Consider the following 24,536-nt stretch of genomic DNA (forward strand, 5'->3'; position numbering starts at 1 on the left):
TCTGTTGCTGAAAATATGACTATATCTTCAAGGGTTTCTGAATCATCACACTGGTACCTTTTAACATAATTATAATGAAAAGTGATATTCATTATCCAGCGGAAATTAGAAACCTATAAATATGAGGGGAGGGGAGCAAGGGAAGAGCTGAGGTCCAGCACTGCCCACTATCTCAATTGATCATGTTGGCTTCTCTCACTTGAAGTATTGCTCTGGGCTCTGGATTTATCACCACCAGTCCCACTGGTTTCACTGATGTTTTGTTAACACCTCTCATGGGGATCTGGTCCCTCAGCTTTTTCTGCCAGGTGGGGGTGGGCAAGAGAACTGACTTCAAGACTGGCATCCACATCAGGCTGTGGAGACCTAAGGGTGTGTCCCATGGCCAAAGCTTCTGGTGGGGCAGGATGTCAAACCTTGGGAATTGCTTGCCTGTCTGAGGAGGAATGGCTGTGGTGGACCCTTGGCACTGGGCTGTCACCTGCTGAAATGGCAAGAGAAATGTTCTGGTCATTCCTCCCTTTGAGAAGGATCTAAAGCAGAGGGTGCTATTTCTAAATACTCAGTTAAATTGTCAGAATAAATATATCATATTTTTGTGCATATATCTTAGATGTTAAAGAAACCCCCTTTTTAATACAGCAGCAGCTGGTTTAAATGTGCCTGCAGGTAACAGAAGGCAAAGCTTATGCCACAGTCTTCCCTGAACTCTGCTCCCTCCACTTCCTTCCTTCTGCCCTGTTAGGATTTATCCTTACAAAACCACGAGTCTCCTTTTAAACCATTAAAATAAAAATATGAATTTTCAGACACCATTACACAGTTATGGATAAGATATAGGCTTCACTTCCCCCCAGATCCCACAGCAGAGGGTCCATTTTTGAAACTCTGGGTAGTAACCAGCTATGAAGAATTACACAGGAAGAACTCAAACTAACTTACTCTAAAAGCCCACAAACTAAGTTATTCTAAAAGCCCTCCTTCCAACTTGGCAAGTCCATGCAGATGGAGAGGAGGTTTATTAACTATAAAACTATAAAAACTTTCAGATCCTCATGGGAACATGAAGCAAGGTTTTCCTTTGCTGCATCCAGGGGGGACTGTACAAGGACCAACCATTCCACCAGGGCACCTGCCCACAGTTTGGGCCTGGAAGGGTTCTCTGGTGCTCAGCAGGTGTGCCTGTCCTGTTGGAATAGGATCAATCTTGTCACTTGGCGTGAGAGATGGACAAAAAATACAAGAAAAACAGGTACCTGTCTGTCTAAGACTGTTGAGGTAGAAGTGAAGCTGCTGTGCCTTCTCAGGAAGAGACTACAGAGATGCTTTCCTCTGTGCCATCAGAAACAGGGGATAAGTGGGGTATCACCCCACTGTGGTGGTTTTTGAGGCTCATGGATTTCTGGAATCAATCTTTCTCCTATCTGAATGAAATCCACAGGGTTAATAGCTAGAGGCACACAGCTAAAATTTGATTTTGAGAAAAACAAGAACAAGACGACACAGTATTTATACAGAAGAGAAAATGGGCTCGGAGTTTTAAAAATATCCTTCAGAAAAAAACATAGAAATTAAAAGTACTGAGCTGACTGGAGAAGATTCAGTATTTCTTTCCTCTCACCACTGCTATTCTTTGGAATGTAATTGGTGATAATTTTCTACTTGGAGTCTGACACAAATATTACAAGCTACTAAAGGTACTTGGAAAACAAAAGAATTGGTTGTTTTATTTCTCTTCCTAAACAATTAGCTGTTGGAAACAGTGAAGTCTCTTGAACGACTCCAAGACTTCAACTGCTCGTTTTAATTTCTCAAATAATCCTTTCCTATGGTTGTATTTTCTTCACTACAAGTAACTCTCACTTCTTTTCTGCTTTCCCACTGTTCTGGGCAAATTGGTCTTAGGGCAGAGTTTAACCATTTAGCTGAAGAATATAGTCTTGAGCATTATAAGCTTTACACAGCATACTCAAAATTCACCTTCCACAAATATTCATTTAATACTGCCAGGAATTTTGCTGATCCCCTTGACCTGCCTGGTATTTTACTATTTGCTAGGACACTTAACAAAGAATACATGAACACATAGAAACCCCAGATGGAATAAATTTGATGAATAATTCGCATTTGTGGAGAAAATGCTTGCCTGGCTCCTTTCAAGGAATGCAGGCACCTTGAATAAGCTGTATGCTCTGACTTTAGCAGGGGCTTGCTTACTCAATGGTACAATACAAATACATTCCAAAACTATAGGAGGAAGTCAGGCAATAAATGTGTGGAAGAATCTTCAGGGTTATCATTCAGCAAAGGAATTTCCTAACCTGGATATTTTGAGCAATGACATGAAAAGATAGAAAGGTAGAAAACACTTGAGTGCGCTTTCCTTCCAGATGTGTCAAAGTGCTGGCAGGGAACAGAAACACCAGCAGTGGGTACAGCTCACCATTTTCATTTTTTATTGTGTGAAATCAGAGATGGGGTTTGACTGGTTTGGCACAGAAACTGCCAAACTCTTACTCTGCAGAGATTCAGAAGTGAGCACAGCTCCTGCTGTTTGCCATGGAGAACCCAGGAGCTTGTGCAGGTCTTTGAAATACGAGGCTTGTCCATTATCAAAAAAGAAAGTGCTGGAAAGCACTGGAGTCCTCACTGGACAGATTTCAGTGAAATACTAAGTAAATCACTGATTTTGGTCCCTTTTTTGCAAGAATCATGGAGGAATTCTCCAGTTTCTGCACTGATGTGGAATGTTGTTCTCTGCAGTAAGGCTGCACTATCTTCAACAGTCAGAAATAGGATTGAGAAGGTGATGCTAGGCTTCTGCCTTTTTTCTACTTTTTTGCTTATTTGTTGTATTTTAACTTAAAAATTTAGATTCCAATAAACATCATTTGTTGTCATGCCTCTCTCAGCATCTTTTTATGAAAGCAGAACTTAAAAAAAAAATAGTAATAATACTTGCAAATTATGTCAAAAGTTTTTCTTGTTTACCTGAAAGATGTCAGGTCTGAAGCAGCAGGACATGTTTTGTTTGGTTGGCTTTTAGGCTGCAAAAATTAGCTTCCACACACTGTAAAAATTTGTAAAAGGGAAAAAGAAATGTTAGATCTTTTCCCTATCACCTTATAAAGTGTAATTCAGCTTGACAGCTTCATATACATGGGAGAAGTGAGAGAAACAAAGCATTAACAGCACACACGAGTTGATTGTCTGGAGATTTGGTCTCTGGAGAGCAAAGCTGACGCCTTGTGATGGTGCAAGTTTCTTTGACGAGTTGTGTGTAGTTCCAGGCTCCCTCTGGCTCATGTAACATGAAGGAACAACAGTCTAAGAGATGGCTGAAAAATGTGGAAATCCAGACTGATCCCACTCTACTGGCACCAGATCAGCTCTCAGCTCATCAGTTCATAAAAATTCTCTTTCAAGCATTGTTTTTTAACATTGTCTTGACATTTCTATTAATTTTCTATATTTGTTAAAGTGTTGCAAGGAATGAATTGAAACAGCATACCTAAAGAAAAGAAAAGAAGAAAAATAAAAATCCAACTGGTCCTTTTGCTTTCACATGTTTTAATACTGGTGAAGATCCAGAGCAAGTCTTGATTTTAATCAAGTAATTTGTGTAAAACAGAAGCATTGTATTCTTACAGAAGAGTAGCTTCAACCTTCTCATTCCTGCACAATTTCCTATTATACAATATTTCTCTGCATGGCTTTCAAATATTTTGAATGCTATGTCATTAAAAAAAAGGGCATACTTACATGAGCATCAAAGATTAGGCAATTCTTGATTATCAGATAAAATGAAGTCATGAAAAGACCTCTTCTTCAAAATGGTGATGGTAGACAAACCTGTAGAAGAGATTGCAAGCACATTGACACAGGGATATCTTAAAAATACAAGATCCTCACAGATCCTTTTAGGCACTCGTCTGCTGTTTTTCTTTTCTCCTTTTACTCCTGTATTAATGCAAGCCCCAGATAACCCCATCCATCACACCAGGGGACCAACAGCAGTTATGCATTTTCAGCCATGTGGACAGCTCAGTCCTGCACTCCCAAACATTTGTCAATGAATCACGGGATCACAGCAGCTGGAAAAGGTCTTTAAGATCAAGCCCAGCCATGAGCCCAGCACTGCCAAGCCCAGCACTATTCACTCCATCACAGAGCAGTACTAGGGGACCTCCCCAGGCTGCAGCACCTACTTGGCCCATCTACAGTGGATTCCTTGATAACCTCCACAGTTGGCTCGGTTGTTTCAGTGAGAATATAATAATCACTAAATTAAACCCACGAATAAGACATCAATATAGGTATATCAGGAAGAACCATCTTCCCTTTTGCAAGCTTGAAGGTGACATTGCTCACCAGGTTGTCATCTGTTGGTGGGATGGCAGTGGGACACCATTGCCTGAGGGAAGCCTGTGCCTAATGCTTTGCCTTCCATCAAATAGTCTTAGAGCAGCCCAGTCCTTTGCTGTGTCTCTCTCATCATGCTGGAAATAGGCAACTGCATCCTCAATGTTTTCAAACTCGAAGCTTTTGCCTCCTGTTATATAAATGCAGAAAGAAAGTTACCATGTGCTCTTTCTATCAACACAAATTACCAATAACATTTTCAAATTTAAGTAGATGAGACACACGTCTTCTGTTCCCTGTGTAAAGGCTGGATCCACTCAAAACCAACAGGAGCCTTTTCATTCACTTCAGTGAACTTTAGATCACGTTCCAAAGAAGTGACATGATTATTTTTTCACCCTCAAATATACATTGGGCTGTTCTTAGTAACGAGCCTGAACTCTGCAGACTCTCTGCAGAAATTTCAAAAGATGTGAAAATCTTATGTTTCTTTCAGAAGAATTTCTATTAATTTTTCTGAGACGCATGCAAAAAAGTCTAACCTTGCCTAGGCAGATTATGGGGGTAGGTTTAACAACATAAAGTGTGCCTATATTCTGTAGGTGTTGCATTGCATCCCATAGTTGAACCCAGATCTGACACAGCACCTCACACTGATCCATCCATGCTGGGGACCTTCCACTATCAGGAGCTGGACAGCATTCAGGTAATCTGGAGCAGAAATCTGTAGAGGATCAGAGGATCACAGAATCACCAAGGCTGGAAAAGACTCCAAGGTCATCAAGTCCAACCGTCAGCCAAGTACCACCTTGTCAGCTAAACCACACCATGAATTGCTATGAATTGGCTCTCATTTTTTGAACACTTCCACTTTTGGATGGTGATCCCACCTCTTCCCTGGGAGCCTGTTCCAGTGTTTACCCACCCTTTCAGTGAAGAATTGTTTGCTAATATCCAATCTAAACTCTCCCCTGGCACAACTGGAGGCCATTTCCTCTTGTCCTGCGTATCCTACATAGCAGAGCACTACTCCACAGCCCAGCCCTGTGACACACATTTATATAAAACTGAGGGCTGATAATAAGCATTTGCACTGCTCTTCACAAAGAGCCACACAGCAAAATCCAAGATGCCAAATCCTCTCTTGTATCCACTTTAAATGATTCATTTGGGGAAGGGAGTTTTATAATGTTTATTTGAGCCTGGAGGAACTATCCTGTTAGCACACCAATAAATGTTGAGTGTAATACCACAACACTTTCCTGTACCAAGGGAATTCTCGCAGCGCTTGTGTCTGCAGCAGGCAAGGAAAAGCAACAGCTTTCCCCCCTGAGCCAGCCTGCCTGCCGTGTGCCAGGCCTGCACGAGCCCAGGGTCCTTCCAGAACAATATGTTAACCAGGAAATTGGAACTTTGGAGTAGAAACTTAATCCAAAACCAGAAAGAAACATGAAAATGTGTACAAACAGCTCTCCAACTGGTGTATTTAAAAACACACATCTCTTTTTTTCTTTTTTTCTTTTTTTTTCAGTTTTGCCTTTTTTTTATTGTGAGCAGGAAAAGGTGCAAGATTAGGGCAACAGTAAAAGAGAGGAAAATTTCCAAAAAATTAAGGGCAGAAAAGAGAAAAACACCTAGTTATTACTCTTCTTTCTCCACCCAAAACCTTCTTGAAGTATATTCCCACTTAAAATTTAAGCAGGTGGTATATATATTGATCAAAAATGCACTTAAAAAATACTGTTGTGTGTAGCACTACCTCTGGAGTACTCTTAGCAGAATAGATTTTATGTAAAACATTGACTCTCAGCAAAAGTTTGTAGAAGTATGTGCACATCTAATATCTTCGGGATTTGTCTTATCCCAACACCATAAAAATTGTCATTTTGTAACAGATTCACTGCCCAGCCACATTCTTTCAGACTATGTAAGCAGGCTAAAAGACCTCAAGATCACAGTGCATCCTTCTGTTCTCACTCTGGGAGCTAAAATTCTCTTCACTTGTGAAAATGTTGCAAGATTTTTATTTTGCAAGTCATCAAAGAGCACAGAGTATCTTAAAATAAAAACCACCAAAAAAGTCCAGAAAATGTTCTGCGCATACGAGAGTCTCCATACTTGAGTTTTCCACATCCTGAAATTTATTTGTGTGCCTAAATTCCTTTTTCTTAGAAGAGCTAAATGCAAAAAGGCTTGGAAGGATGGACCTTTAAGTGAGAGCTGTAACTTCAGTGTTGCAGCTGGACAGCAGCAGCACAGCAGGGACAAGTGGGAACAAGCCAGGCACACTGCCATTTACCTCCTGAAATTCCAGGCATTTCAACACTTAAAACCCTGTGACCTGTAAAATGTTTGTCTTATCTAACCCTCAGAAGCCTCCAGAGTTTCTCCTTCAGCAGTCAGAAGGTTTGGCTATTGCTCAGCAAACAAAAGTACATCTCATGTGTAGTGAGATAACTCCACAAGCAGAATTAGCACTAAGAGAGAAGAACCAAGTCCAAGGTATATTTTTAAAACACTCATCAGACTTCAGAGCCACAACTCCACTGTCCCAAATGTACCTGCAGATGTATTAACATGCACTCAAAAGCACTGTGAGCTCACACAGTGAAGCAAGACCATATATAACCCTTCCAACCCATGTTCCACCCAACCTTGGGAGCTTTGGCCTTCACACCTCCTTTTGAAAAATGGGCTGCAACAGGAGAACTGGTCATGAGCACATTATCAGTTGCTTGAAACTCAGCCTAGCAAAACAAGCAAAACAAACACTCCCTGAAAGATTAATGCAGCATTTTCTGACTGGCAAGCTTGCTTTGGATGTAGTACAGCAGTGCTGACTGCAGACAGCCAGGCTCCATTACTTCATAGACCTGTCTCGCAGCAGGAGACACATCGGGTGGCAGGTACCAATTCTCAGATCACAGAGATCCTGCCGAGTGAGGGATGTCATGGGCTGTGCACAGCCCTCCAAACGGGTGAGCCACCCCTGCAGCAGGGGGTTAGCAATGTGCAACGTTACTTTTTCCCTTTGCTGTTTCTGCATCTTCAGCATCTTGGACCACGGCCATCAGTGTGCAAGGGTGAGCTGCTGAACTTCTGAGATGAACATAGACACAAAGGCAGATTCACATTGTGTTTGTAATATCTCTCTTTGTCAGGACATAAGTCCAAACATTTTCTGTTTGCAAATAAGAAAGCCCAGTGAATCTTTGCACTCACATTAGCAAGGGCGAGGGAATTCCCAAAGGCAGGCGAGTGCACATGCGTGGGTGTGTGTATATATAGACATCAAGAACTCTTGGATGCATCAACAAGTTACTGGGATAATGCTAGAGAATTAACAGTTAAACATAGCAATTACCTTCTAAGCCTTCCCTCAGACAGTCAATAATCTTGTCCCAGTTAATGCAGCTGGCAAAATTCCCATTCAAAAGGGCAGGATTTTCTAGTAGACTCTTGAACAATTGCACAAAGAAAGGTGATGCACAGGTTAGCATAGATGCGCAGAGCAATCCAGTCATAGATTTCCCAGATTTTGGCACTTGTTTTTTATTCGTTGTGTCAGCTAAGTGTAGGAAGGCGTGGCATAGATGATAAGCCCTGGAAAACTTCAAAAGTCCAGTTTGTGCTCTTTAATCTGGACAACTGGAATTCTGCATGGAAATGATGCATACACTCTCCACAGGGGAAAGAAACCCATAGGGTTTTCAAATTCACAAAAGTGACTCTGTGTGTAATTGCAGCCATAGCTACTTCTGATCAAGTCCCAGCTAGACAAAAAAGCCCCATTAGCAAGCTAGCCCTTGTCTACTTTTTATAAATAAAGTTAATTCTATTCAGACAGGTAATCACAGGTATGTTTTTAGCTAAAAATGGACAGGGGTTATGATAGACCACTATTTCCTTCCTATATAATTTATTCATGGCAAGGCACTGACAAGACACTGACAAGATTAATTACAATATCACAGAAAATGATTAGGTGTCCGGGTACCAGAAAGCCACAACTTTATTTTCTTTCAAGATCCATTAAACTCTTCCACATCAGTTTTTCTTTTGTTTTACCACTACTCAGTAAAAACACCTTCAAGATACAAACCAAAGCTAGATGAGTTGCAAGCTAAGATAAATCCTTGTTAAAAATCTAGGCAATGCTTCTACAACAAACGCTTTTAAGTCCAAAAATAAGCTTATCCCAACACTGTTTGTTTTCAAATCTTTCCTTCTAGCTACATTTTTTCAAGTGTTCAGGTAGATGCCCCTTCTCCCCTGCCACTACTTGAGCTGAAGCAGGGAGCAGTATCTCCAAAGCCATGCTCCATGCAGGCAGACTACAGGAAATGAAGGCTGGGATTCTTCTGCCTGCTCTGTCAGATGTGCCAAGCAATTAGTGGAATTCCAGAGGCATTTGTCCAACAGGAGGAATACTTGACTCCAGCTTCCTGGTCTGTACATGAGGAACAAGTATTTCTATGATAGTCTCCAGTTCAGCAGACCTGAAAGCAGAGGATTTATTACACACAAGATCAAGAAGCCTCTCCTTTGATCATTTAAACAGTGAATGAAGGCATTCAGAGCCCAGCTCCAGCACACTCTGAAATATTCCTGGACACAGCCAAGAACAATAACTAAGCATTGGTTGGAGAGCAGAACCTTTGCTGGGGGACATCACAGCAACTTGGTTGGCTTTGGTGGGGAAACAACAGTTTACACAAGCTAAAAATGTAATCTTTTTGCACATGGAGTTCTTCTTTGTAAACCATGCTTTGATACACATCTGGGAGCCAGATAATAAACACTTCAGATAAATCACTGGAAGATTAGAGATTTACATGCTCTCTCAGACTTTCAGTTGAAGAGCAGAGGCCAGAACTCAGCACTGATTACACCTCAGTAGCAACTAACCATTATAAATATCAAAGTTGCACTCATTTGGACAATTTCTTGGAGCTTTCTGTTCTGTTTCTGAAGAGCTCTCTTCAGACTTCTGCATCTTTTATTCTGTGGTATTTAGATACTTACACGCCATGCTTGGTAGGGCTGGATATCCCACTGAGCCTTGAAATATCAAAAAAGGACTGCCAGAACATTTCTTTCTCCTGTAAATCAAACAGCTTCATGATGCCCACAGCAAGTTTTCCCCATGACTCAACCCCTCATTCAGCCATGGCCTGTCCCAGAACTGGGACAGCACCTGCAAGTTATTGTCACCTTGGAAGGAATCATTCACACAGCCCAAGCACTTGGGGTTTTAAGGTGTAGGGAAGTCCCAGACAGCTGGAGCTACCCAAGGAGATCAATATTTGTCAAGAAGTTTTCTTTGACACTTGGCTGAGGTGAAGTGATCTTCTTGCAGGAGTTACCACAGCTCTTAATTAACAACAGAGATTTTTCAGAACGACATAAAAAATGAGGTGGTGAACAGCTTCCAACAGGATGAGCTTTGGAAAACCCTAGGTGGCAAAAAAATGCAAGAGCAATAATCACACCCAACTCAGTATTGAAACACAAAAGAGGGCACTCCCTTAAAATTTAAGGCACATTTATCACAACTGAGTTCCCACCTCTAAGTTCTCAGACTCATGCTATTTTCTTCCCAAAACTGGTCAGCCATTGTCAGTATTCTCAACTTCTTAGGGGCAATCAACATTTTTGTTAAGATAAATGGTATTAACAAATTGGTAAGGAGAAAAAACATCATTATTTGACCAGCCAAATCCAACAGTGTTGTCTCAGGAGGCACCTGAAATTTTGCTTACATAAATGCTATAGGCTTGAGCTCATGCTAATACAATCTCAACAACATTTTAAGCTTTAGTAGAATAACTTTCATGTCATAACTTCAGTCATTAAGACAGCAACAATTTAAGATAGGAAATAGAGAGGGAAAAATTGTCTTTGCACAAGTTATTCTATGAAGGACTGGAATATTAATGTTATTGGGTACATGAAACCCTGTGCAACCATGGAAACCATGGCATTGGATCCATTCAGCCTCCAAAGCTGAGCTGGGGCCTATGGTTGCTATGAGAGGATATAGCACACACCTCTCAGCAGTTCTGCTTAGAAAGTTCTATTGTGTGTTTGTCTACACTTCATCTCAGCATAAAGCTATTTGTGGAACCGAGGTTAAGGAGAGGGTTCTGAAATCTGAAAACGTACCTTACAGATTAATTTAGGAAATCAGTTGCTCTTTCACAACAGTTTGGGGCTTATTTGTGACAATTTAACTGATATCTTCTCTTGTTCTGAAAGGATAAAAAAAGGATAAAGTGAATTTGACTTGGAGAAGTTAGAGATTAATTTATATTCCAGGAGCATATACGTATCCTTTTCAAGCTCATCCTCAGCCCAGACATCCTACAGACAGCCTGCAGGAGTTGGTATAGAAACATGCTGCTGGTTTATGGGTTTTTTTAAAATTTAATTGCAAAATTTTAAGGAAAAATATAAATGTAGATCTTTTGAAACACAATAAACTCAAAACTGTAGCTATTATTTAATCAATTATCTTTTCTAATTGCAAGAGCAATTATACTGGGAACAATAACATGGCAAATAAAACCATCTTGATGTACAATAATAAAGCCTAAAATTCAAATAGAAGTTTTCTATAAAGGTTTGCGAACTTTCAATTCAGGGAATGACATCTGTAGCAGGGTGGGGTGGGAGAAAACTTTCCCTGTGAAAAGCGCGGAATTCACCTAAACCAACAGCACACTTTTGTTTAAAGTCACCTATTAAGCCTTCAAAGCAGGTGATGATCTCTGCACCAGCTCCTCTGACAGCAGCTCCCCCCACACCAATTTTCCATGCTCAAGGCGCTGTCCTCAGACCACCCAAGCCATTCATATTCCAACTTTCTGTGTCACTGTCTCAGTTAAAGCCACTTTTCCTACCTTGCAGGACCTGCTCTCTCTGGGAAGATGGAGCCGTAGTTTGGTCTCCGTAACGTTCACCATCTGTCCCCTCTCCGAGCTGGTGCCTCTGCTCCCCAAGACAAATTTTGCTGCTCCTACATATGCAGGATGCACCAGAAATACCAGAACATCCAACTTGAGAAAACAGAGCCTAGCTTTATGTTCTGAGTCCAGGTGCCTTCTTTAGTGTGGTTGAAGTGTTCAGTAGATGACAGTGCTTGTTCCTGGGAATAACAGTCAGGAGCAGCCTTTCTGCTCCAGAAAGGCTTGGAATTGCTTCCAGCTTTACCTCTGTCAGAAGAGGTTTTATTCCTCTTTCATTTTAAAGTCTATGAAAAAGCCACCCAGTTTCCTCCAAGCTGTTGCGGGCACATCTCACTAGGTGTCACTCAGTGGCCCGGTGGCCATGGCTGAGCAGCTCACAGGTGTTGCAGGTGTTGGATGGGTGGAGGTCAGTAGTTCACTTGAGGAGTGTTCAGCACATGTAGATGGCTCCCCTGGAGCTCAGGCTGAGGAACACCCTCCAGAGAAATACTCTACAATAACATCGGAGCAGGCAGAAGCTGTTTACCTGAAGGTGTTCAAAACCGTACACTCAGAACCAAAAATGCTTATTCGGTTGTGGCAGTAACCAAAAATTACAGAACACTGTAAATTCTTTACTTACATAGCAGATGGCAGAGCACTCTTCTTCCCTTTCTTTTTTTAGTGGACCATTATTTTGGAAGACCCAAATCCAAGGACAGTTTCCTGATCTATGCAAGACTCATGTGTCCTGCACAAGAAGCCAAAGTGGTTCAAATCTTTGCACCAGAAAGGGCAAGCATGGTTCACAGGGAGAGGTGCCACATCCATGGAGGATGTCACGTCTCCTTAGGAAAGTGTTCTCTAAAATTCCTCAGTGCCTCCTTTTTCATGTATGATTTTTCCAAATGTGATTGTAACACCTGCATCCTACTCCTGCATCACACTTTGCTCTTTACCAAGAAAAACTATTGGTGCTTAAATGCTTTCATAAAAGTGCTTTTGGAAAAGCCTATGTGAGAAATACCAGGCAAATGCTCAACTCCTGATTTACAAATGGTAGCAAATCCCTCAGCCTGAGCCTTTGCCATTAATTTACAAAATAAACATTCTTAGGAAGAGCAGAAGCTGTGAATGTGCTGGAGGCAGCAGGGAGGATGTCAGGGTTGGTGCCCTGGTTCAAACACCAGCAGAGTAATGAACCACTGAAGGACCAAGGGCCCTGATTTGGGCACATCTCTGTTGTTATCTCCAAGGATCTGGATTAAAGGGCTGCCAGGAATTATGAATCCTGACATCCACTATTGGTTTATGAGATGTCTTTTCTTTGGGATAAAGCACACAAGAATCCTCACTTTAAGGCAAGTACAGAAGCAGACAGGTGTCTTGTGGATGGCAAGGAGCACCAAGGATCACTCTGCTCATTCAGGATCAGCCTTATTTCAGAGACAGCTCAGAAGCTTCTGTTTGCAGCACGTTTGCAGCTATAACCTTAAGGTTTCAGTGTGTGAATTACTGTGGTGACATGATGAGGCAGAGAGAAATGGCAGTGACCTGCAAGCTACTGTTTGGAAGTGTGTTAACCCATTCCTACCCATAGCCATGAGCATTTCTCTTGGCTGAAAGCACATTGTACAAGTCATTGGGTGGCCCTGATTGAAGTAACTCTTTGGAATTTGGGCCCAACGAGACACACAAGAAATATTTTAAAGGAGTAAAAATCAGGAACATAAAATTTAAACCAAGGGCTATTTTAATTATTCAAGTAGTTGTAGTAATAGAGCCCTTCTCTTACTTTCTACCTAAACCATGTTTCACACAAAACAGAGTAGCTCTCAAAAACTGCACTCATCTGTCAATAAAGCGAGAGAAGCTGCCATGTCTAGAGGAAGAACAAAGCTTAGGATGTCTACATTAGTGCTTAAGCCATATCAGAATCTCTCTTGGCTTTCTGATTTACTCACTAAAATTCAGCAGACTTCCTCACAGCAGGAAGTAAATCTCCATTCTGGATGGCAAGATCTCCACTCTGCTGAAGTCAAAGTAACTTTTCCCTATGATATAGAAACTGAAAGAGGATTTAATCTACTTCCAGCATTAGGATTTTGCATCTAGTTGGGATTTGGCCATGTATTTGTATTTTAATGACTTCTTGGAAATCATGCATGTTCCAAACTTCCAATCAGTACGTAGGAATGCCAATTGTAATATCTGGCCTAGGTTCAGATACTCCAAACTCTTATCCCTATTATGCCTTATACATATCTTTAGGCCCTCAGAGCTACGTAGGCAATATGGAATATTAGTGAAAGTGACTTAGAATTTAGGCCAACACAATCTTGGCCTATGTTACATCTTATAAATGTGATATATTTACATGTGATAGTTTGATGTAATATATAAAACACATTAGCTCTTACTGTATTTAATAAATGCTGAGAGCTAGCAATATCAAGATAGATTTATGATTTCCCCATCCATTGTTTTACCAGTGATAATCAAAAAGGACTACTTGATTTAGACCATTTAGTTGACTTTTTTTTGTCGTTTTGTAGTTAATGTATATTTTAGTATATTTTCCCTTACTTTGAACAAACTTGCATAGGTGCAGACTCACACACAAATCAAAAAGTTACCTGACTGTTTATTGCATCTTTTTAGGAACATGTTGGTATATCTCTATTCTAGAAAACATTTCACAGTTCAGTGATGGAAAATAGTTTGCACTTCATTTGTGCATGTACTAATTTTAGATTAAGCAGGACCACATAAATCCTGCTGAAAAATGATGCAATTAAGCCAGACCTATTTGTAAAAAGGACAACATGTGGCTGTAATTATAATGGCAAAGCATTCAGTAGCACATTGACTTATTAGCACACTAAGAGGAGTTTGTGCAACATGCTGAGTAAGTCTTTACAGGAATAAATCTTAATATTCCCCCTAAAGCCATTAAAAACCATCCTCTGTTGCATTTCTGATCAACTTCCAGGGTGATTTGCTTTTCCAAAATGGTCACTTTTGTTGTAAGAGTTGCACTTGGTGTGTGCTGCGCCTCCTGCTACAGTGGAAGTAGCTGAAGTTGCTCCATTTGTCTTTTTTCAGAGCAAAACTCTTGCCTAAGAGTGACTGGCTGACTGGCACAAGCACCAAAGCTCTCAAGCCTATCTATTTAGGTGACCAATAATCTGTAAAGATTTATAGAGCTCATACTTCACAATGCTGTTGCAGTTTAAATGAGGATTTTGATTTCTCAGCACATTTCTAAACCCTTGGCAGCCCCCGAGAGCCATCAGTGCCTTCACCAACACAACCTGTGGTAAAAACTGACAATACTTCTTGTCCTGGGACAGGTACCAGCAGTGATACAAAAGCCCCTGCAAGCTCAGCTCCACAAAGAGTGGACTGAAGGTGAGTTAGGGCTCAAATCCAGGCTCAGGTCTTCATATGAAGTGCAATACACACATACCAAAACCCCTGTACGGGGCTTTTTGGACAGTGGTCCTTCTATCACCTCCTCCACATTCAAATGTTCATGTGAGGTGGGTGCAGAAGGAGATGTGAGACTCTCAGGACCCCATGCCACCAGGCTGGCCAGCAATGGGAAGGCTCTTTCTGGCCCAGACATGGAAGTCTGGCTGCCACATGTGAGAAAGAATTAATTTACTGTTAATCTTTCTTTCTCAAATTCTTCTCAAGGATGCTGCAGATGATAATCTGGGAGAATGATATAGCTTTGCCCGTCACATGTGGTGCATTTAAAGGTAAAAAAAAAATATAAATCAGTGTAAATATTCTTTTACTTCCAATCTCCAGTCTTTCTGATTTGCTGCTTTATACTTCAACATAGCAGGAAAGGCTTATTTTCATAGTTGCATGCCTTGCCCTGAAGTAGATCAGAAAGCCCCTCTCATCTCCAAAGGGCTAATTTCCTTCAGAATTAAGACACTGAGTCAGTTGTTTCTTCAGTTTCAGTGACCTTTCTTCCCCTACTAGCTGGGGGGCTTGGTTCTTTCACAGGAGAACACGTAATATAAACATAATCAGCCCTTTCACATCATGGAACTCTTACTTCAGCAGGAGATTCCTTCTCTGATGTATTTTTTCCTGATATGCTCCAGCTAAAGTAAGACCCATAGGAAGGAAAAAAAAATATGAAGGGACCTTAAATGCTAACATCCATTGAAACATCACATAAAGTGCACCTGTGTCTTGTCATTTCAAAATTAATATAAGGCAAGTTATGTGATCCCTTTTGGTAATTAATTCAGCCCTCTCAGATTCCCCTTTCCCCTCACGTATATTAGCACAGAAAATCCTCATGCAGACAAACAGACAAAATAGCCACAGGACTCCTGTGTGGAGCAAAGCACTTGGAGGAGGGGAAAGGGGCAAAGCTCTGCCTTGGTGATTAAAACACCTGAGTGCCTAAAGCATTCAGGTGTGGGGAAAATGTTGCTGAAGTGATGCAAGCTTTTAAAAATGCCATCACAGTTTGCCTGGAAATTCAAAATCCTCATTAGTTGTATGAATAATTTATCAGCTGCTCCACCAGGCAGGGAAGGGACACTTGTGTTGTGTACTCAACTAGCAAAGAGGTTGGTTACCAGAAGCAAAAAGTTTCTGAGAAATGGAAATTTGCTCACAAAGTGTGGTCATTCCTTGCCAGAACTTTTACAAATATATCATAAAGAGACCAGTCACAGAGGCACAGGGTACCCCTTCCAAGGACTGCTCAAAGTAGTTAATGCACTTTAAAGAATTGCACTGACTTTAATCCACCTCTTATTTGGTTTAAATAACAGGTATGGCATGTGCAAAATTAAAAAAAAAAAAAGTTTAGAAAAAATCCAGTATTAGTAGTTAAGCATCCTCAAAAATGTCTTTTAAATTAACTTGAGGAAGTTTGAAAGTACTGTAAGGAATAAATGTTGCTTTTAATCTTTCAAAGCCCAAACTGTAGCATTCCTGTTATCTGCTCCTGCCAAGTGTAAGAAGCACACAGGTCTTTAGGCACCCAACAGTGATTCTTGGAAGGGCAATGAAAGAGGGAATGGCAAAAGCCTGCCAAAAGGAAAATCAAAGCCATACCTGCAAGCTGCAGTAGAGTTCTAGGAATCCCTTCTGACTTTTCCTTTTCATGTGTTTGAAAGTGAAACTTTTCAAAATGTTGGCAAGGTTCTTTAAAATAATTTTACTTTCTGAAAAACCTAAACAACTTGGAGGGACGGGGGAGAGGAAGAAAGAGGAGGCGGAGATGGGGTTAACCAACAAAAAATAAATGGGAAGAAAAAGGGAAGAAGCAGCATTAAATGGAACTGAATTGTCCCAAAGCAGCCTCTTCAGAGGAAAGGAGCCCTAAAATGCAGGAAATCTGTCTAACCCTCTAACTATTCCCACTCAAGCTGCCCTGAAGTCACAGATGTTACTGATTCAGTTAGATAGCAATTCCAAGCTCCCAAAACAGATTCCAAGTGAGAAAATAGGAAAAGTCCTTGGTTGCTATTAGATACGCATTCTGAAGTAAAAAGAAGTATGAGCAGGGAGGAATTTGTGGCCTGGATTAGAGGTTCCACAGTAATTAAAAAGCAATGACAAATGGGGTCTGGGCTGACCTATTGAACAGGAAGCCACAGGGCTGGGAGCTCATGCAGCAGAGAAAATTCCTAGGGAAACGTGTCAGGGTTTTTTCCTGCTGTGATTTACTGACATGTTTAACAGGAATGAAACCCATATAGGTCTCTGCAAATGTAACGAGGGCCTACAGAGATTAGATGAAAAAGTGGAGAATTTAGAAGGGCATGCTAAAAGCCTTGTAAATGATGTTTTTAACTGTGCAATTAAATTCTATGTCGGGTAATAATTTATGGCATTGTTGCTAAAAACCTGGAGGAAAGTTATCTCTTACTAAAAGACTAAGGACATATCCCTCCAATGTGCCGAGCAGCCTTCAAAATTTTAACAATTACATTAACAAAGTGGGAAGGAAAAAAGGCACTGCCTGTAACCTGTGAGAATAAGAGTGAAAATAAATATAATGCTAAGTTCTGCCACTAAGGGCTCCAAATGAAGGAATGAGCAGGTCCCCAGTTGAGTGATGCAGGTATTGCAAAATTCTTCTTGTGATAGCCATCAGAAGCTGTCCCCACCCCACACTGCTCACCTGGGGAGAGCAGGTGGATGAAGAGGAAATGTTAAACAAAGCCAGGAAGAAGGGGGCTGGATGAGCTGATGACAAAATCTGGAATCCTGCCAGTCCTGAGGGACACAGGCCTTGGTCTGCTGCTGGCTGGGCAGCATAACATGAGTAGTGACCCCATCCCATCCCATCCCATCCCATCCCATCCCATCCCATCCCATCCCATCCCATCCCATCCCATCCCATCCCATCCCATCCCATCCCATCCCTTCAGCTGCTTCTGTCTCTGCTTCACTCCTCTCCCTGCAGGGGAATTACTGAACTCCTCTCTTGGGAAGCAGAGATGAGCATCCTCTCTGGACACAGCCCTGAGACAAGTCCTACCTGTCCTTTGAGGGCCAAAGCTCTGCTCCAGGATGTGCTGCTGGGTCCACAGCCCCAGCCTGCCCTAAATTTCTTTCCCATTCCTCCCCACTCAATAGCTGAAGAGGTTTTCTTTTAAAGACATTTTGTGTTGTTTTGTACATCAAGTTTTTGTTTTGTTTTCATGAAAGGTTGTTCCCAAGCTCTGGGTGCCTGCCCTGGCAATTAGCTAGATCCACTGTCCAACTGGAATAAACACCTGGCAACATAATGATCCTCCCTCACAATAAAGCAAATTAATATGACCAGCCAATAAATCAAGTGGCAGAATCAAGCCCCTTCCACCCAGCTCCCAATCCCGTGCCATCAGGCCTCCTCCAAAGCTGTTGCATGCAGATGGTTTTTTACATCAGGCTGGAAGGGTCACTAATGTTTGGGCTGTTTGACACCACTGGGGCTGGGGAAGGGCTCCAGAGCCAGCAGGCATCTGCAAAATGTGCTGTTGGCAGCTCTCACCATCCACAGTCAGGGTCTCCTAACTGGAGTGAGCCCAGCCCTGCATCACCAAATGGTGATGCAGCACTTGCAACTCCTTCAAAGTGGTGGAGGGTGGTTTCAGGGAAGCTGGAGGATCACAAGGACACAGACATGAGCCCACACCATGCTCCAACTTCAGCACCTCTTTAGCCATCTCTAAGCTGGTTTAACTTTTCCTGATTATTTCTCAGGTATGTTTAAAATGGAGAGTTCAAAATCTTGCATACAAATAGTTCCCTGAGTATCAAAACCAGCACCACTTCTCTTCCTGAGATTATTTTTATCAGATGATATTTGATGTTCAGAAACATCAAAACAAGGCAACTGCATTTGTAGCAATAATATCAACAATATTGCTGTATTAGTAACAATAATAGCTCAACCACACCAAAACCCAGTAAAAACCTGTACAGTAATTGCTTGGAATAAAAATGGCATTAATCAAAATGATGTCTAGTGAACCAAAAGGCTCTGTATATTTTTAGATAGCTGTGGTTAGAAAGCTTAGCTGAACTCAGCTAAACTGAACTTAGCCAGGTTGGGCAGGGCTTTGAGTAATCTTGTCTAGTGAGAGGTGTCGCTACCCAAGGCAAGGGGTTGGAAAAAATTATCTCTAAGGTCTCTTCCAACACAAACCATTCCAGGATCCTATAATTCCTTTGAGGAGAAAGCGGGACTGAACTGACATGTCTTTCCTGCACCACTGAGGCAACAGGCTGGGGGTCAGGGAAGGAAATTTCTGTGTGACTGATCCTGCAGCAGATAAGGCATGATTCCCTTGATAAATAAAGAGTTAACTTCTGCTTAGGAAAAGTAGGTTGGATTACAGATAGGTAGGGGCTGAGTTTCAGGCTGCATCACCAGGAGATGAACAGCACCAGAGCGAAATAATCCTGGACACTTTCTGTGGGCAAGGCAGCCTCTGGAATGTATTGTTTCCTTGAAGGCAGCAAAGCTGAGGTGACAAAAGGAAGAAGAATGGGTGGAAAATGAAGCAAATATCCTTGACTAATGAAAGACATGAGGGCTAGCAAACTTCAAATGATTCATAGTTGGGGATGTGAGAACCCACCCAATATTAATGCATTTTAAAAAAAAAGTCTGACCAAAATATTCCATGTGCTTGAATTGAGCCTTATGCTACCTTCCTCTCTCTCATCAAATTCCCAGTTTTCAGGTTGGGGATTGTAAAGACAGATCTTCCATCAGGGGTGTGCCATCCCCTGCCATCCCATGGACATGTGACTCCATGGTTATGGGAAACAGTTTTATCCTAATTCCAGGTGAGTTTCTTCCCTTGTCCTTAGGCACAGCAGATATCTGACAGATCCTTGAGTATCAGTAACACCTTTTTAAAAATTTATGTGCAATAAGAGTTGGATTTCTGGAGGGGGAAGTGGTGCCAGAATAATCAGTTTGAATCCCTCTAATTGAAAGCTCAGTGCAAAATTCAAGCAAAGGCAAGCAGAGTCCACAGCACATGGACACCCATTAACATAATGAGAGGAAACACGGAGGCTGCAGAGGACATGGAGAGAAATAATCTGGACCTAAGATACATTGAGTGCACACATCTATGGAACTGCTCTTCACTGGCAAAGGAGAAATTCATTTTCATAGAATTATGGAATGATTTGGTTGGGAAGGGACCAAGCTCATCTTGTTCCAACCCCTTGCTATGGGCAGAGACATCTTCCACTATTCCAAATTTCTCCAAGCCCCATCCAACCTGGCTTTGAATTTTTCCAGGGATGGGTCATCCATCCACAGATTCTCTGGGCAATCTGTGGCAGGTCCTCACCACCCTCACAGGGAAGAATTTCTTCCTACTGTTTTATCCAACTCTACTCTCTGTCAATTTAATTTCAATAATTACATACATCTTTAGCACGTATCCATGATAGTGAGATTTTCAGATCTGTGCTCACTCCTCTGGAAAACTCAAAGGGTACTCAAAGTCAGGCTCAAGCAGTTAGTGAAATCCTGAGGCTGGAAAATGTCACTGGGATGTCCCAGAGCAAACTGGGATCTGCAATATCTTGTGGGATCCACAAGTGGAGGGCACAAAGTGGCTCCTCTGTCCCTTTAGGTGAGGAAATTGACTGTGCAGTGAAGCAATGCAATGATGAAACTTTCCCACATATTACAAAGGGATTCAACATCTACTCACACACAGAGAAAAATGCAAGTTTCTGAACATAGAGCTTGAAACTTGACATGATTTTTGGCCCTTTTTGCCAAACAGGCTGGTTCAAGTTGTGAGTCAGGTATTGTTAATTCAGGAAATATTACTGGATGTATTTTATGTCAATTTAATAACTTATTAATAACTATTGGGTGACCTGTCATAAATTAGTTAGCACTGCCCCAGAAGATAGTTCGGGATGTACAGAGTGATTTACATAACAGATCTTGTCATGTCTCTGTCTTCTCTGCTTCTTTTCATTTATTCATGTGTAGAGCCAGGCAGATAATGGAAAAACTAATTAATAGATTTGGCTTGAAAAATGTTTTGATATCAGTGTATATTTTATTAATACAAACTATCTGTCCAAACTCCAGGAGCTGGATGAATAGTCAGCAGAGAAAACTTTGCTTACTGCAGGTACAGCATGAAATTTATTGCATCAATCTTCTGACAGTTACCTTTTAACCAGATTTAGCAAGGTAGAGAAACCAAATGAAATACAGGAGAAAAAAATAATAAGAAGGCAAACATACCTGACTCCTTGCTTTCACAAAAAGAGCAGACTGCTGCTAGAAAGCCAAATTCCCAGCTGGAGAATGATCCCTGGCTGGGGACCAGGTCAGCCACACAGATAGGGAAGAGACGAGACACAGCAAGGTTGGCTGGGAGTTCCCTGATGGCAGCAGTGATTTACCTGCAGTCCTGCAGGTATCAGGATGGCCTGAGGCACCAATTCCACAGACTTGCACAGGAAGCAGGAGTCAGCAGGGAGAGCTGGCTGTGGCTTGTGCCTTTCCAACCAGGTCATTTGTCCTGTGGAACAAAGAGACTCGGAATACAGAATAAGGGAATAAATAGGAGGAAGCTGACACTGTTAGTGGTTATTTATTACCTATTTACTAGCAGGCAATGTCTGACTTGCAGGCTACACTAAAGAAATATTCTCAGCTAACTCCTAAATTACCAATGGCTTCTACTCCTGCCACCAAACTCCAAAAATCTCTGCCTGGGAGTCAGGTTAGCTTCTTGGCTGCTGCTGAGGAAGTCACCGTGTCTGATGACAATAAGTTATGAAACCAGAAAATGCATCCATAAATATGATGGGCTGCCTGAACATCTTGAGTCCCTGCATCATATAATTGGGGTTCATGTACCCAGCAAAAGAGACACATTACTATTTTAGAACAATCCTTTAAAACAAGCAAAGATACTGTCACTTGATGATTACAGATTTATGGGAATATCAAAAATACAATAGTCTTGGAAGAGCCTCTCTTTGGGCTGGCAGTTGTTGTCCAATGTCCTGCTCAGAGACATTTGGAATTCTCCTTGTCACGTAATGAAAGGGCTGGTGAGGTGCATCAGGTCCTGGTTACATTGACTTTTACCCTGGTGCCCTTGTGACTGCCAACTTTCTTCATAGAATCATCGATTAGCTTGGGTTGGAAGGGATGTTTTGAGTTCATCTAGTCTAATTCCCTGCCATGGCCAGGGACATCTTCCACTAGACCAGATTGCTCCAAGACCTATCCAACCTGACCGACTTTCAGGGATGGGGCAGCCACAGCTTCTCTGGAAAACCACTTCCAATGCCTCACCATCCTCGTTGTAAAAACATCTTCCTTATGCCTGATTTAAACTCTCTTCTAGGTTAAAACCATCCCCCTTATCCTATTGACAAGGTCTCCTCTTCTCCCCGCTCCTTTCCAAAACTGTCCTTCCCTAAGCAAATCTGTGTTTTTCAAGACCCCAGGCTGTTTTCCTGGGGTGTCTGTATATCCTGAGCTACACAAACGGAAAGAGAGCTCATTTGATCTAAACCAGAGCACAAGGGAGTGTGACAAACAAGCAGCAGGACAAGATGCAGACTGTGAACCCAAAGCAAATAAAATAAGGTCACATAGCTGCATAACTGAGCTGGTCCCTGTTTCCAAATCTTATCAAGGGTCTACTTCCTGATGTTATTACAGGGAATTGCAGCTAGTGAAGCCAACCTACACACCACAGCTATAGGCACAGCAGAAACCTGGTCATGGAGAGGTCCCTGGAAGAGGACAGGAGGTGACTAGAGGATTTCTGGACCCAGGCTTCAAAGTAGCATATGAATGCTGTGTCTGATTTGCTACTTGAAGCAGAGTTGGATCAGGTCTGCAGGGGCACATCTGAAGGACTCCATCTCTTAGGAAAAAACACCTTTTGATAAGGTCCTCAAACTGTCAGCTGTCTTGTAAACTCTTCAGGTTCCAAGTTTTCAGCAGTTCTGCTTCCTGGGCTATGTACATATTAAGAGAGATGCTGTTCAGGGAAGAAAGGGAAGTGGTGATCTGCAGGTAATCTCTCCACATGAGCACTGTAGATGAACCCTGGGAAAATATCTACAGACAGCATGAGACAGGTCAAATTCTGCTGATAAATGATCACAACAAATACAAGGATCATTTTTCATGACAACTAGGGGCTGTTTTGCAAGGGAAAAGGTCTTTTGAGATCCATTGCAGAACTTCACAGAGCAACTTATTTGTTCTTACCGGAGTGATTCCATTTTTTGTAGTGTGTTGCTGATTCAAGGCCAGAGCTTTACTAACCCTAAGTGTAGTATGATTAATAACCTCTTACTCCAACAAATTGCTGGTTTGTACTCTTCAATAAACCCCTCCTTTTGCAAACCTCGATCTAATGTTTACTGCAGAGCTTCGTAGTTTGCATAGGATTCTGCTTCAGGGAAATTGCATTTCAGGCTTCTAAATCATTTCAATAAAACCAAAAGAGAAAATCTGATTTTCTTTTAATTTAACATAGATCACATTTCAAGTATCACCAAGAAAGAAACCTCCTGCAACTCAGTTTGTGATTTATGACTACCCCTTTCAGAACAATTACTATTTATACATTCATTTATTGTGTCTTTTGGTGTCATATCTTTGGCAAAGTCATTGGACAGTGTAGTGTGTCCCAATTCTTCCTCCATCAGAAAACATTTAGCAGAACTGCCTTTTAATAATGATACTGCCTTTTAATTTTTCAAAATGAGAATGCGGATTGTACCACTTTACTCAACTTTTCCTTTGATTAATGGGAACATACTTCTGAATACTGAGACCAGGGCAGCAAGCTTGCTGGCCTGAAACACTTCCAACAGAATTTTCCAGATATTAAAAAAAAAGAAGGAGCTTGAAATCTATTGTTTTAAGGTAGATTCAGGGTGAATTGAAAGATAAGACAATGGAAAGGTACAGGAATAAATTCTGTTGGAAACAAGGATGTTTACAAGAACCAAGTCAGTGCCTGGACATACTTATTGCTTGGATAGGAAGAGATGAAAAGAAATAGTCTGCTGATAATTATAATAGATGATCCTGCTTCCCTGCTGTCTTCCATCATAAACAAATGACATAAGCCAACAGTTAAGCATCATATATTTTAATTAGTGTTTAAAGCACTTAGTTATCTATGAACTGAGTAACTCCAACAAAACTTTTTCAGGCTGGAATGCAAAGGGGGGAGTTTAGCAAGGAAAAGCAATCTGATCTGTGCTCAGTGCTGTGGCCTCCCTTCAGATACCTAAACCCTTACATGCCAAATTCCAGCTGACATTTCCAAAGGAAAAATAAAGTGAATGGAGAACAAAAACAACTGATGTGAAGTAAATAACTTCTTGGTCCTTGACTTTTCAATAATATATTCATGGGGCAAGCAGAGCTGCACACTGGCACTAGAGCTGAGCCTGCACTACTGCTCTAGTCAAGGAATACATGAACTGATTGCTAAATGCTGACAAACTTCTCCAGCACATTCATTGTGCAAAGTATGAGGTATTTAGACACTTATATATATATATTTTTAAACCATTGCCTATTTGTGAAACATTTGTTAGCATCATCAGTATCCAAGTATTCCAGTTATGATTTTTTGGGGGGTGTGGTTTAGGATTATAATGACCTCTTGTTGCCTATGAGCTTAACTTGGTCATAAATGCTTGCAATACCTGGTGAATACCACT

The 24,536-nt window shown here is 41.4% G+C and overlaps 1 long non-coding RNA gene across 1 annotated transcript in view; it reads right to left on the reverse strand.

The window, feature by feature from the left end:
- Positions 1-368: 368 nt before the first annotated feature.
- The window catches only part of LOC135305423 (uncharacterized), a 35,716-nt gene continuing 11,548 nt past the window's right edge, over positions 369-24,536 (reverse strand). Inside the window, exons 7-18 of the long non-coding RNA XR_010366607.1 lie at positions 21,070-21,349; positions 11,265-11,856; positions 10,528-10,613; positions 9,388-9,464; positions 7,727-8,861; positions 5,010-5,086; positions 4,372-4,552; positions 3,763-3,852; positions 3,200-3,511; positions 2,992-3,070; positions 1,257-1,424; positions 369-484 (exon numbers count right to left, since the gene is read on the reverse strand). This is a non-coding gene — a long non-coding RNA (uncharacterized LOC135305423). The remainder of the gene's footprint in view (positions 485-1,256; positions 1,425-2,991; positions 3,071-3,199; positions 3,512-3,762; positions 3,853-4,371; positions 4,553-5,009; positions 5,087-7,726; positions 8,862-9,387; positions 9,465-10,527; positions 10,614-11,264; positions 11,857-21,069; positions 21,350-24,536) is intronic.

This window comes from Passer domesticus, chromosome 7 (assembly GCF_036417665.1).
Source record: "Passer domesticus isolate bPasDom1 chromosome 7, bPasDom1.hap1, whole genome shotgun sequence".
Lineage (NCBI taxonomy): Eukaryota > Metazoa > Chordata > Aves > Passeriformes > Passeridae > Passer > Passer domesticus.